This window comes from Manis javanica, chromosome 2 (genome assembly GCF_040802235.1).
Source record: "Manis javanica isolate MJ-LG chromosome 2, MJ_LKY, whole genome shotgun sequence".
Lineage (NCBI taxonomy): Eukaryota > Metazoa > Chordata > Mammalia > Pholidota > Manidae > Manis > Manis javanica.
This window is the reverse complement of record NC_133157.1, coordinates 30,323,300-30,337,958: the sequence shown is the minus strand read 5'-3', so window position 1 is coordinate 30,337,958 and position 14,659 is coordinate 30,323,300. Positions and strand designations below refer to the sequence as shown.

The following is a 14,659-nucleotide window of genomic DNA, read 5'->3' as shown; positions in this document are numbered from 1 at the left end:
ATCAAGAAAGCCAGGGAGGAGACAAATGAGGAGAGCATGCTGTAAATTTAAATAAGGCAACCAAAATAGCCTTCATTGAGATGGTGACATGTGAAGCAGGACTTGAATGATGTGAAGAAATTAGCCACATGACTGGCTGAGGGAAGAACTTTTTTTCATTCCAGGCAGAGAGAATCGTCAGAAATGTCTTAAAATGGGAACATGCCTGGAATGGAATGTTTGAGGAATAATGAGTAGGCTAGTGTGTGATGATGAGTGAACAAGGTGAGGAGGACATGAAAGAAGTGGTGACCAGATCCTGGAGGGCCTTTTGGCCATTGTCAGGAATATGTTTTTACTCTGAAAGAGATGAGGCATTTGAGGATTTTGAGGAGAGAAGTGACATGATCTGACTCATGTCTTAAAGTAATCATTCTGGGCAAGTGAAGATATTTTTCTCCAGTTTTCTATTATCTATTCCTTCATTCCTTCTTCATCTGACATGATTCAAGTCTCCTTCCCATCTTGATCTCTTTCACCATGTATGCCTAAATATCTGTGAAAATAAGACACTTAGAATAGAATGCAGTACCAATCTGATGAGCACAGAGCAGAGCATGGCTTTCATCACTGACATTTTGGCAACCAGATATAGTTGATTCATGCTGAAGGTTTTGCAAATAAAATCTCTAAGTCTGCTTTATACCTGTAATCGCTTAAACTAAGCCTTTATTCGTAACACTATGGTTTTGGCCTCAAGTGTAACAACTTATTGTATCCATATTTAATCATTACTTGAACTTCCCAGACTTACTTAGATGTTTTACCATTCCCTCCTTTGTTCCTCTAGTACCTTGTGTATTTAACCACTGTTATATCACCTATCACACTGAAAGGTATTTATTTGCTTACACATTTGATTTCCCCACAGTGAGCATCTTAATATCAGGGAGAGTGTCATGATCTATTTTATTTACAGTGCCTAGAACTTAACAAGTAAGTAAAGCTTGGTGAATTGAATTGGGTTCATCACAACCTGTCAAGGTCCTCTTGATCTTTTATTTTTTATTTCACAAGTTTTATCATCTAGTTAAAATATGGTGATATCTGAATACAAGCCACTGTTGAAGCTGACATGCAATAATTGCACTTTTCTTTCTTTTTTTTTTAAATAAAATGTCATTGACACACAGTATCTGTTAGTTTCAGGGGTAATCAAAGTGATTTCATATTTTTATTTATTTTGAAATTATCCCCATGGTAAGTCTAGTTACCATCTGTCCCCACACAAAATTATCACAATATCATTCACTGTATTCCCTATGCTGTACATTACATCCCTGGGACTTATTTTATAACTGGAAGTTTGTACCTCTTAATCCCTTCCACCTATTTTGCCCACCCCTGGGACCTCCCCAACTCTGGTAACCAGAAGTTTGTTTCTTATATCTATAAGTCTGTTTCTATTTTGTTTTGTTTGTTTGTTCATTTGTTTTTTAGATTCCATATATAAATGAAATCTTATGGTAATTGTCTTTCTCTGCCTTATTTCACTTAGCATAATACCCTGTAGGTTCATCCATATTATCAAAAAAGGCAATAATTTTTTATAGCTAAGTAATATTCCATTATGTGTGTGTGTGTATGTGTATATAGATACAGATCTTTATCCATTTGTCTGTCACTGGACACTTAGGTCACTTCCTTAGCTTGGCTATTGTAAATAGTGCTACAGTTAACATAGGGGCATATATGTCTCCTCAAATTGGTGTTTTTATTTTCTTCAGGTAAATACCCAGAAGTGGAATTGCTAGATCATATGGTAATTCTATTTTTAATATTCTGAGGAACCTCTATACTATTTTCCACAGTGGCTGCACCAATTTATATTCCCGCCAACAGTTTAAGAGGGTTCCTTTTCTCCACATATTCACCAACACTTGTTATTTCTTGTCTTTTTGATAATCAATAGCCGGTCTGACAGGTGTGAGGTGATATCTCTGTGGTTTTCATGTGCATTTCCCTGATCAGTGATGTGGAGCATCTTTTCATGTTCCCATTAGCCATGTGTATGTCTTCTTTGAAAAAACATCTATTCAAGTCCTCTGCCCACTTTTAAATAGGGTTGTTTGTTTTTTTGTTAATGAGTTGTGTGAGTTCTTCATGTATTTTGGACTTTATATATTAGTCCCTTATCAGATATATCACTTGCAGATATCTTCTGCCATTCAGGTTGGTTGTCTTGTCATTTTATTGATGGTTTCCTTTGCTGTGCAAAACCTTTTTTAGTTTCATATAATCCAATTTGTTTATTAGGTTTTATTGCCCTTGCCTGAAGAGACTGACCAGAAAAATAGCCATAAGCCCAGTGTCAAAGAGCTTACTGCCTCTTTTCTCCTAGAAGTTTTATGGGTTCAGGTTTTACATTTAAGTCTCTAATCCATTTTGAATTTATTTTCTGTAGACGGCATAAGATAGTGGTCCAGTTTCACTCTTTGGCATGTACAGTCCAGTTTTCCCAGCACCATTTATCGAAGAGACTGTCTTTTCCCCACTGTATATTCTTGCCTCTTTTGTCATATATTAATTGACCATCTTCTTGCCTCTTGAGTCTATCATTCAGTAAGTATAGTTGTCATCTCTCCTACATGAGTCACCAGAATTCTCATCCTAATCTTTGATATCAAAGTAGACTCTGCTTGCAGAAAAGCTTAATTGTTGAAACACTACTGTCAACATTAACTTTACCAATTTAAAAGATTGTTTTATTCTTTTCTTATACTCATCTAAACTATGTCATCAGTGATAGCTAGACCTCTTGATTAATTTTATGTAATCTGTCAGAGTCAACTTGTTTGCCATTCCCGTTCTCATGAGTATGTGATTCATTCGATTGTTCAACAAGAAATTTCTTAGTACTTAATATGTATTAAGCATTGCACTGTATATATTGAAATATTAAATCTGTGTCTAAATATTTAGTCTTTTAGAGTCTGAATCATCATATAGTTAATATTTTAGCAATAAAACTACTATTTTTCAAGAAATTTATTGAGTATACCAGTTTATCTCAGATGGTTTTAGATTTCAGAAAACATGGTTTATATCCTTTTAAAATTTTATTCAAATCCTTTATATCTCTTTGTCATTCATCAGACTACTTCTTTGGAAAACATTTGTTAGGAATTTGATCTAAAATATCAGACTGTATTTTGAAGTAATGACTCTAGACTTCTAACCATATATGTAACTGGTTGTGCAGAATTGTAAACTAGTACAGTCTGTGTGTGTTTGTGTGTATGTATACATGTACACACAGATGCATGCTTTAAAAGTTATTGAATGGTAATATGTATACATTTTGTACAAATTTTTTCCGTAAAATTTTACAGTGCATAATCTGGGAGTAGGGAACACTTTCTATCTGTGGGTAAAAATATAGAATCGATAGGAAAAAGATTGATAAATGTGGCTACATGGAAATAAGAGAGCCTTTCCTCTCCCAGAAAACTCATAGCAAAGAAAAAAAAGGTAAATTGGCAAAAATATTTGCAAGTTATATCACTAACAAAGAGTTAATAACCCTTATACATAAGATGGAGAAGAAAAACACCAACAACTTTATAAAAAATGAGCAAGAGATATTAATAGATCACAAAAATTCAGGTGGCCTTTAATATGTGAAGATTGTTCTACAGTATTCGTCACAAGAGAAATAGAAGTTAAAATTACAATAATAACATGTTTTTCATGTGTCAGATTGACAGAAGTCAAAAAGTTTGGCAACGTGGTCTGATGGCAAAATTGTTGCTGGAAAGAATGAAAAATAATATAACCTGCATGGAAGGAAACAACAATATCCAGTAAAGTAAACTAGGATATGCATTTACCTTTGACCCTGTATTTCCACTTCTAGGAATCTATCCAAAACATACACTGGTAAAAAATAAGAAAGGATGTATGGACAAAGCTGTTTAATTGCAGCATTATTTATAGTAGAAAAAGCAGGAAGGGAAATGTCCTGGTAGAGGACTGATGGAATAAACAAACATGAAGGACAGCTAAGTAGCTATAAAAAGTAATGAGAAATATTTTTATATAATATTTTTAAATGATCTCTTGGAGTAAAAAAAAGTGTGGGGTATTAGGTGTTGTCTATCAGAAATGGAACTTATCATTCAATTGACAGGGGACAGGATAGACTGGAACGAAGACATCGCTGGGCTGAGCAGAAAATGAGGGAAAGTCCAGCCAGAAATAACAGCTGGTATCCTGGCAAGTGGCACCAAAGGCATCCTGGACTACAAAACATACTGAGATGTGGAGATGTGGAAAGTAGGCATCTGTCAGTGAGACTTGGTGACAAAGTTGAAAGAGAAGGTGAGACAAGACCAACACCATTCCCTGGGAGAACTCACAAAGACTTGAAGAAATTTGGATACTAGGCAGGTTTTTTATTTAATGTATGAAGTACATAATTGTACCCCCAGTGCCTAAGACCACTTGAGGACTGGATGGGTGGATACATAGGAATCAATTTGCTAGACCTTGAGGCACAAGATCAGGACTAATTACAGGAACAAGAACGAAAACTGAGTTTCACTGTGTGGACTGCAGCATTAAGTCATCCAGACTGTCTTGGCTCACACTGATCTCACTAGGGAGCTAGACTTAAATCTTTTCTTACTTAGGATTAAGTTAAGTTCCAAAGCTGGGGGAAGGATAGCACGTAGACCACAGTATCTAGAAGCAGGAAAATTGAATATTCCTATCTGTTCACTTTTTGAACAGCAAGAAAACCCTTCCCAGAAGATGGTAGACTTCCCTCCCATCTCTTTGACTCGCAGATATAATCTATTCTCTTGGCAGGGAGAATGAAATGACTGTGATTGTTTACAGCAATCAAAGCCCTACCTGCGTTTGGTGAGGTCCCAGCCTCCTCTGAAGGATAGGACCACTTGAAGGAAGATGAGCAAAAATCAGGGTTCTGTTTAGCCTGGAAGAAGATGGGCATAGATGTTGGGCAGGTGCTCTGTAGTATCACCCACAGTGTTGTTTGGACACTTACAGAGCTTTGTGGACCTAACTGCTGTCTAAAGCAATAACTGTTGGCCACCTTTATGGAATTCCCTCCTGTCTCACTGCCCTTCAGCTCTAAGAGCTGTACCAACTCTGCTTACAATGGGAGTGGCTTAACATGAACCATACCTTGATGCCCTTCCTATTTTTTAGCAAAAGTGGATATCTCCTGAATGCTCCCAAATAAGGGAATAGTCAAATCACTTAACTTTTTCAGCAACAAAAACAGATACCACCTAATGTGTTTCTCCAGTTTCACTCCACAAGCTTAATTAAGAAGTATCGTTGTAAAGAGCACTGGTCTGAAAATCAAAGGATTCATTTACTCAACAGATGTTTATTTATTGAGCACTGACTGATCATGAGGTACTGTTGTATATGTTCGGGATATAGCAGTGACCAAAACAAAGAAATCCCTGCCTTAAAGGAGCTTACATTTTGTTGGAAAACAAACATGAGAATAAATGTTATAAAATATATACTGTATTGAGGCAGAGCCAAAATGGTGGCGTGAGTAGGGCAGTGGAAATCTCCCAAAACCATATATATTTTTGAAAATACATCAAATAAAACTACTCTTAAAAGAGAGACCAGAAGATTCAGGATAACAGCCAGGCTACATCTACATCTAAGAGAACCCAGTGCCTCACGAAGGGGGTAAGATACAAGCCGCGGCCTGGTGGGACCTGAGCGCCACCCCTACCCCAGCTCCCAGCGGAAGGAGAGGAGTCAGAGTGGGGAGGGAGAAGGAGCCCAGGACTGCTAAATACCAAGCACTAGTCATCCACACTTGGAGCATAGATGCACAGTGTGTGATGTGCTGGATACTAGGGAAACGGAATAGTAAAACCTACGAGCAGGTTCCCACAGCCAGTGCCCCTGGGACAAAAGGAAAGTGAGTGCTTTTTGAAAGTCTTAAAGGGACAGGAGCCTCACAGCTGGAGGGAAGCGTCCCGGCACACTCAGCACAGCAGCTGGGAATCCCGGGGAACTCCAGGCACCCTAACCCCCTGGGCAGCAGCGCAGCTCTCAGACCTCTCATGGCGATAAACAGCTGCCCGCCTGTTCTCCCTCCAGCACAGCCCACCATAGCAGAGCAGCAGCCTGAGACTGGCAATGCCCACAGCAGCCGTGCAGAGCTTCCTCCACAGTGGCCCAGGCAAGAATCAGAGACCCCTTCTGTGTGCAGCTGCCCAGCACAGGCGGTTAGGGGACGCCATTCTCCCAGGAGAGGAAGGCGAGGAGCAAGTGGGAAGGGACTTTGTTCTCCCAGCTGACACATGCGCCAACTGCCCACGACTACCTCTATCACCATGAAAAGGCAGAAGAATTTGACCCAGACCTGAATCACACAGATATCCTCCCCTGAAAGGGAACATGGGGAGATAGACTTAACCAATCTTCCTGAAAAAGAATTCAAAATAAAGGTCATAATCATGCTGATGGACTTGCATAGAAATATGCAAGAGATAAGGAGGGAGAATACAGAAATAAAACAGTCTCTGGAAGGACATAAAAGCAGAATGGACGACATGCAAGAAACCATTAATGGAATACAAATCAGAGAACAGGAATGCGGAGAAGGTGACGCAGAGAGAGATAAAAGGATCTCCAAGAATGAAAGAATATTAAGAGAACAGTGTGACCAATCGAAATGGAACAATATCCGCATTATAGGGTACCAGAAGAAGAAGACAGAGAAAAAGGGATAGAAAGTGTATTTGAAGAAATAATTGCTGAAAACTTCCCCAAACTGAGGGAGGAAATAGTTGCTCAAACTACGGAAGCACACAGAACTCCCAACACAAGGGACCCAAGAAGGACAACACCAAGAAACATAATAATTAAAATGGCAAAGATCAAGGACAAGGACAGAGTATTAAACACAGCCAGAGAGAGAAAAAAGGTCACCTACAAAGGAAAACCCATCAGGCTATCATCAGACTTCTCAACAGAAACCTTACAGGCCAGAAGAGAATAGCATGATATATTTAATGCAATGAAACAGAAGGGCCTTGAATCAAGAATACAGTATCCAGCACGACTATCATTTAAATATGAAGGAGGGATTAAACAATTCCCAGACAAGCAAAAGTTGAGGGAATTTGCCTCCCACAAACCACCTCTACAGGGTATTTTAGAGGGACTGCTCTAGATGGAAGCACTCCTAAGGCCAAATAGATGTCACCAGAAAAAATAAAATCATAGCAAAGAAAGCAGACCAACCAACCAAATACTAACTAAAGGCAAAAAATAAAATCAACTACCCACAAAAGCAGTCAAAGGAAACACAAAAGAACCCAAAATAAAACACCTAATATATAAAGAATGGAGGAGGAGGAATAAGAAGGGAGAAAAATAAAGAATTATCAGACTGTGTTTATAATAGCTCAATAAGTGAGTTAAGTTAGACAGTAAGATAGTAAAGAAACTAACCTTGAATCTTTGGTAACCACTAACATAAAGCCTACAATGGAAATAAGTACATAACTTTCAATAATCACCCTAAATGTAAATGGACTGAATGCACCAATCAAAAGACACAGAGTAATATAATGGATAAAAAAGCAAGATCCATCTTTATGCTGCTTAGAAGAGACTCACCTCAAACCCAAAGACATGCACAGACTAAAAGTCAAGGGATGGAAAAAGATATTTTATGCAAACAATAGGGAGAAAAAAACAGGTGTTGCAGTAGTAGTATCAGACAAAATAGACTTCAAAACAAAGAAAGTCACAATAGATAAAGAAGGACATTACATAATGATATAGGGGTCAATCCAACAAGAAGATATAACCATTATAAATAAATATGCACCCAATACAGGTGCACCAACATATGTGAAACAAATACAAACCGAATTAAAGGAGGAAATAGAATGCAATGCATTTATTTTAGGAGACTTCAACACATGACTCACTCCAAAGGACAGATCCACCAGACAGAAAATAAGTAAAGACCCAGAGGCACTGAAAAACACACTAGAACAGATGGACCTAATAGACATCTATACAACTCTACACCCAAAAGCAACAGGATACACATTCTTCTCAAGTGCACATGGAACATTCTCCAAAATAGACCACATAGTAGGCCACAAAGAGCCTCAGTAAATTCAGAAAGATTGAAATTCTACCAACCAACTTCTCAGACCAAAAAAGTATAAAATTAGAAATAAATTGTAGAAAGAAAGCAAAAAGGCTCACAAACATATGAAGGCTTAACAACATGCTCCTAAATAATCAATGGATCAATGACCAAATTAAAATAGAGATCAAGCAATATATGGAAACAAATGACAACAACAACACAAAGCCCCAACTTCTGTGGGACACAGCAAAAGCAGTTTTAAGAGGAAAGTATATAGCAATCCAGGCACATTTAAAGAAGGAAGAACAATCCTAAATGATAGTCTAAAGACACAATTATCGAAATTGGAAAAAGAACAAATGAGGCCTAAAGTCAGCAGAAGAAGGGACATAATAAAGATGAGAGAAGAAATAAATAAAATTGAGAACAATAAAACAATAGAAAAAATCAATGAAACCAAGAGCTAGTTCTTTGAGAAAATAAACAAAATAGATAAGCCCCTAGCCAGACTTAAGAGAAAAAGAGAATCTACACACATCAACATTTTCAGAAATGAGAAAGGAAAAATCATCATGGACCCCACAGAAATAGAGAATATTTAGAGAATACTACAAAAAACGATATGCTAACAAGCAGGAAAACCTAGAAGAAATGGACAACTTCCTAGAAAAATACAACCTTCCAAGACTGACAAAGGAAGAAACAGAAAATCTAAACAGACCAATTACCAGCAACGAAATTGAAGTGGTAATCAAAAAACTACCCAAGAGCAAATCCCCCAGGCCAGATGGATTCACTGTGGAGTTTTATCAGACATACAGAGAAGACACAATACCCACTCACCTTAAAGTTTTCCAAAAAATAAAAGAGGAGATTCATTCTATGAAGCCAGCATTACCCTAATACCAAAACCAAGCGAAGACTCCACCAAAAAAGAAAATTACAGACCAATATCCCTGATGAACATAGATGCAAAAATACTCAACAAAATATTAGCAAACTGAGTTCAAAAATAAATCAAGAGGATCATACACCATGATCAAGTGGGATTCATCTCAGGGAAGCAAGATTGGTACAACATTCGAAAGTCCATCAACATCATCCACCACATCAACAAAAAGAAAGACAAAAGCCACATGATCATCTCCATAGATGCTGAAAAAGCATTCGACAAAATTCAACATCCATTCATGATAAAAACTCTCAGCAAAATGGGTATAGAATGCAAGTACCTCAACATAATAAAGGCCATATGTGAAAAACCCACAGCCAACATCATACGGAGCAGTGAGAAGCTGAAAGCTTTTCCTCTAAGATCGGGAAAAACACAGGGATGCCCACTCTCCCCACTGTTATTCAAAATAGTACTGGAGGTCCTAGCCATGGCAATTAGACAAAACAAAGAAATACAAGGAATCTAGACTGGTAAAGAAGTCAAACTGTCACTATTTGCAGATGACATGATATTGTACATAAAAAACCCTAAAGACTCCACTCCAAAACTACTAGAACTAATATCGGAATACAGAAAAGTTGCAGGATACAAAATTAATACACAATCTGAGGCTTTCTTATACATTAACAATGAACAGATAGAAAGAGAAATCAGGAAAACAATTCCATTCACAATTGCATCAAAAAGAATAAAATACCTAGGAATAAACCTAGCCAAGGAAGTAAAAGACCTATACCTCAAAAACTACAAGACACTCTTCAGAGAAATTAAAAAGGACACTAACAAATGGAAACTCATCCCATGCTCTTGGCTAGGAAGTAATATTGTCAAAATATTGACAGATTTGATGCAATCCCTATCAAATTACCAAAAGCATTCTTCAACTAACTGGAACAAATAGTTCTAAAATTTATATGAAACCGCCAAAGTCCCCAAATAGCCAAAGCAATCCTGAGAAGGAAGAACTAAGTGGGGGGGATCTCGCTCCTCAACTTCAAGCTCTACTACAAAGCCACAGTAATCAAGACAATTTGGTACTGGCACAAGAACAGAGACACAGACCAGTGAAACAGAATAGTCTCCAGACATTAACCCAAACATGTATGGTCAATTAATATATGATAAAGGAGCCATGGACATACAATGGGGAAATGACAGCGTCTCCAACAGCTGGTGTTGGCAAAACTGGACAGCTACATGCAAGAGAATGAAACTGGATTATTGTCTAACCCCATACACAAAAGTAAATTCGAAATGTATCAAAGACCTGAATGTAAGCCATGAAACCAAAAAACTCTTAGAAAAAAACATAGGCAAAAATCTCTTGGATATAAACATGAGTGACTTCTTCATGAACATATCTCCCTGGGCAAGGGAAACAAAAGCAAAAATGAACAAGTGAGACTATATCAAGCTGAAAAGCTTCTGTACAGCAAAAGACAACATCAATAGAACAAAAAGGCATCTTACAGTATGGGAGAATATATTCATAAATGATAGGTTCGATAAAGGGTTGACATCCAAAATATATAAAGAACTCATGCACCTCATAAACAAAAAGCAAATAATCCAATTAAAAAATGGGCAGAGGAGCTGAACAGACAGTTCTCCAAAGAAGTTCAGATGGCCAACAGACACATGAAAAGATGCTCCACTTTGCTAGTCACTAGAGAAATGCAAATTAAAACCACAATGAGATATCACCGCACACCAGTAAGGATCACCACCATCCAAAAGACAAACAACAACAAATGTTGGCAAGGCTGTGGAGAAAGGGGAACCCTCTTACACTGCTGGTGGGAATATAAATTAGTTTAACCATTGTGGAAAGCAGTATAGTGGTTCCTCAAAAAGCTCAAAATAGAAATACCATTTGACCCAGCAATCCCACTTCTAGGAATTTACCCTAAGAATACAGCAGCCCAGTTTGAAAAAGACAGATGCACCCCTATGTTTCTCGCAGCACTATTTACAATAGCCAAGAAATGGAAGCAACCTAAGTGCCCATCAGTAGATGAATGGATAAAGAAGATGTGGTACATATACACAATGGAATATTATTCAGCCATAAGAAGAAAACAAATCCTACCATTTACAACAACATGGATGGAGCTACAGGGTATTATGCTCAGTGAAATAAGCCAAGCAGAGAAAGACAAATACCAAATGATTTCACTCATATGTGGAATATAAGAACAAAGGAAAAACTGAAGGAACAAAACAGCAGCAGAATCACAGAACCCAAGAAAGGACTAACAGTTACCAAAGGGAAAGGGACTGGGGAGGTTGGGTGGGAAGGGAGGGAGAAGCGGGGGGAAGAACAAAGGGGACCTTACAATTAGCATGTATAATGTGCAGGGGGGGCACAAGGCGGGCTGTGCAACACAGAGAAGACAAGTAGTGATTTTATAGCATCTTACTACGCTGATGGGCATTGACTAATGGGGTGTTGGTGGGGACTTGGTGAAGGGGGGAGTCTAGTTAACATAATGCTCCTCATGTAATTGTAGATTAATGATACCAAAAAAAAATTAAAAAAGAACAATAAAAAAGGCTTTTTAAATATAACTATTGTAATACTTATTGAAAATTTATCAAGAATTATTTAGTATTGTAAAATAGCCCATCATTCATTGTTCGAATTATAAATCATCTCATAGTTGTTTTTGTTATTTTATTTACATTTGTTTGAATCAGGATCCAAACAAGAGCTGTATATTATGATTAGTTTCTGTCTTTTAAGTATTTCTTGACCTATAGATTCCTCTTCCATTTCTCTTTTTTTTTCTTCACAGTTTGTAATTGTGTCTTAACTCTTACCCTAACTTGATGTCTCAGTCTAGACTGATTGTATCTGTCTAGATTATGTTGATGCTGTCTTTGGATATAGTTAACTTGTTCCTCTGTCTTCTGTATTCCCTGCAAATTAGTCATTGGATCTATAGGCTTGATCTGATTTAAGTTCAATTTTTTTGGCTAAACTGCTTCATTTTTATGATACATTTCTCATCAGGAGACACATCATGTTTCATTGTCTTTATCTTTGTTATGTTAGCAATTATTGATGTTCATTGCCCAAAGCCACTTGTTTACTAGGAATTGTGAAGTGGGGAATTCTGATTTTACCATCCTTTCTACAATTATTAGTTGTGCAATTGTAATATATAGGTAGCTATAAATTGTATAATAGAAATAACTCATTAAAGAGAAACTTCTCTATATCTATTAGATTACTCAATGGTACAATTCATATAAACAAGGGAGAAGAATCCTTGATTCTTTGGTTTTATTTACCAGTTCTCAAAATAATTAGCTGGTCTCTTGTGTCCTCCCATGATGATCAATTAATTGTCTCATTTTTTTCTTTTAGTATCATTATGAATAAGGCATAGGAATTCTTAGTATCATGTAAATGTATTTCTGTATCATCCATTGATGTTATTATCCTTACCTGATATCCAGTTTACTCAATCTTTGGTTGTGAGAGTTCCTTCAGGTTGGTTCCTGGATCCTTTGGACATGATCCTTTTATTTAATAGCTTCTTTGTTATCTGTTGTGACCAAACATTCCAGGTTTACTTCTGTATTTTTTGCTCCAGACCTAGAATCAGCCATTTCTCCAGGTACCTATGGTTCCTTATAACAGGAAAAAGTATTTGGAGACCACAGTCTAAAGGCAAAGGGTGCTCATTGTTCCTGGTTTGGTAATTTCTAAGTCTTAACAGTGGTTACTGCTTGGAAATTTTTTAAAATAAAAATACGGTTTCATTTTTTCATATTGTAATTCAGAACTAAGCATTTTTTGTTGTTGTTTTCCTTGGTAAACTTAATCTTTTCTATCTTATATCTCAACTCCTTTTTCACACCCACCTGTAAATGATAGTATATCACACTGTATAGATAAAGAAACCAAGACTCAAAAACTTGAGTAATTTTTCATTAAGTGGCAGAGCCAGGATGCAAATGTACATCTGCCTGACTCCAGTCTTTGTTTTCAATATGTCTTTAAAAAATTTGACTTGCTTCAAAGCATAGCATTTTTAATAGAACTGCCAGATAGAAAATTCAATTCAACTAAGCATGCTTTGTCTTTGCCCCACTGGAATGTAAACTCCATGAAGTCAGGGAGCTGTAGTCTTTTGTTCCGGCTACTTCTCCCCATTGTCTAGAGGCAGTGCTTGGTACATTATTGGTGTTCAAAAATTATTCATTGAATGAATGAGTCTACTTCTAAAACTATAGCTTTATTAATTCTCCCAGGAGGTCCAGCATTTCTTGCATTACGCATGTATTCGTGACTAAAACCAAATGACGAGATTCCAGTCTGGTATGAGCACTTTTTTTTTTTAAGGAAGAATAGCTCAGCTTTGTTTCTCTTTTTTTCCTCATACAGCTCTCCACCCTAACCCCAATGATTCCTGCTTGTTCTTCATAGAGTACTTCCTCTCTTGGGGCTGTATATTTCTTTTTCTTTTCTTTCTTTCTTTTTCTTTTTCTTTTTTCCTGGTTAAATAGCCCCAGACTGTCCATTTGAGCTGACTCTTGGAAAGCTAGTCAGTGCAGCCTAGTGGAGAGCTGAGGCCTGAGCATTTGCATCTCCAGAATGTTTGTATTGACAAATGGCAGTCAGTTATTGACATTTGTGTCCCTTGGTGATACTGCAATTGGCTTATCTTTGCTGGTCAAATGCCTTAATTGTTCTGGCCTTTAATTCAGTCAAAGTTGGAGCTAAAGCAGAGGGGAAAGAGAAGGAGCAAGTCTAACAGAATATCAAACTTGAGCTGGGAGGCTGCTGGCAACGATCAGCCTGTCATAATGTTATGATTTGTTCATTTTTATCCCATTTATTAGCCTTTACTTGTTGTGCCGTTTGGCCTCCAGGGCAGATAAAGTGCTGCCTAATTTGGTAGGTTTGCTTCTGTCAGAGCGGCCTCGACAGGGAAGGTGTTAGCTGCAGTGACAAATAATCAATAGCTGTCGTTGTCATGAAGAACGTGAGCAGTTGGGCCTTTCATCTGGAGGATTAGAGGTCTAATTGGATTGAGAATAGGGAGGGTGGGCTGTTGGGTAACCCTGTCAGCCTTGTGAAGCTGTCAAATGTCGGCCTTATTCATGGTGAAGGGAATAAGGAATCATGTGCTTTCAGAACTGAGGAGGAACGCAAGTGAAAGCCCTTTATACAAAGGAACAGATCCTGAAGCCAACTCAGCTAACGCATGCTCTCTTTCTCTATCTAATTAGGTATCCCTCTGGATAATAAATCTATGTGACTTTAAATGATGTCTTCCAGGTTGGATGCGCGAAACACACACAATACAAATCCATGTTGGTTCTTTTGTCTTCGATATCCTAGAAGGTAAACCACATAAATGGAGACTAAAAATGAAACTTTAGGGGAGAAATTGCATTTAAGTTGTCATCTCTTTGTCAGAATTAACAAGTAATAAGCATTTTAACACTATTATTAGAATAAAATAAGTGAGACATTAAATTAAAAGGATAGATGAGTTAATAATAAAGTGTGGATATTTGACAGTATTTTTCTCTCACACTCT

At 37.4% G+C, this 14,659-nt stretch overlaps 1 protein-coding gene across 8 annotated transcripts in view; it reads left to right on the top strand.

Annotated features, from left to right (window-relative positions):
- INVS (inversin) overlaps window positions 1-14,659 on the top strand; it is a 143,085-nt gene that overhangs the window by 21,959 nt on the left and 106,467 nt on the right. For 3 of the 8 annotated variants that reach the window (XM_073227036.1, XM_073227021.1, XM_073227040.1), the window contains one exon: window positions 14,395-14,460. The exons of the other annotated variants lie outside the window; for them this stretch is intronic. The gene's annotated coding sequence lies outside the window, so the exon portion shown is untranslated. The remainder of the gene's footprint in view (window positions 1-14,394; window positions 14,461-14,659) is intronic. 8 annotated transcript variants of the gene reach the window in all.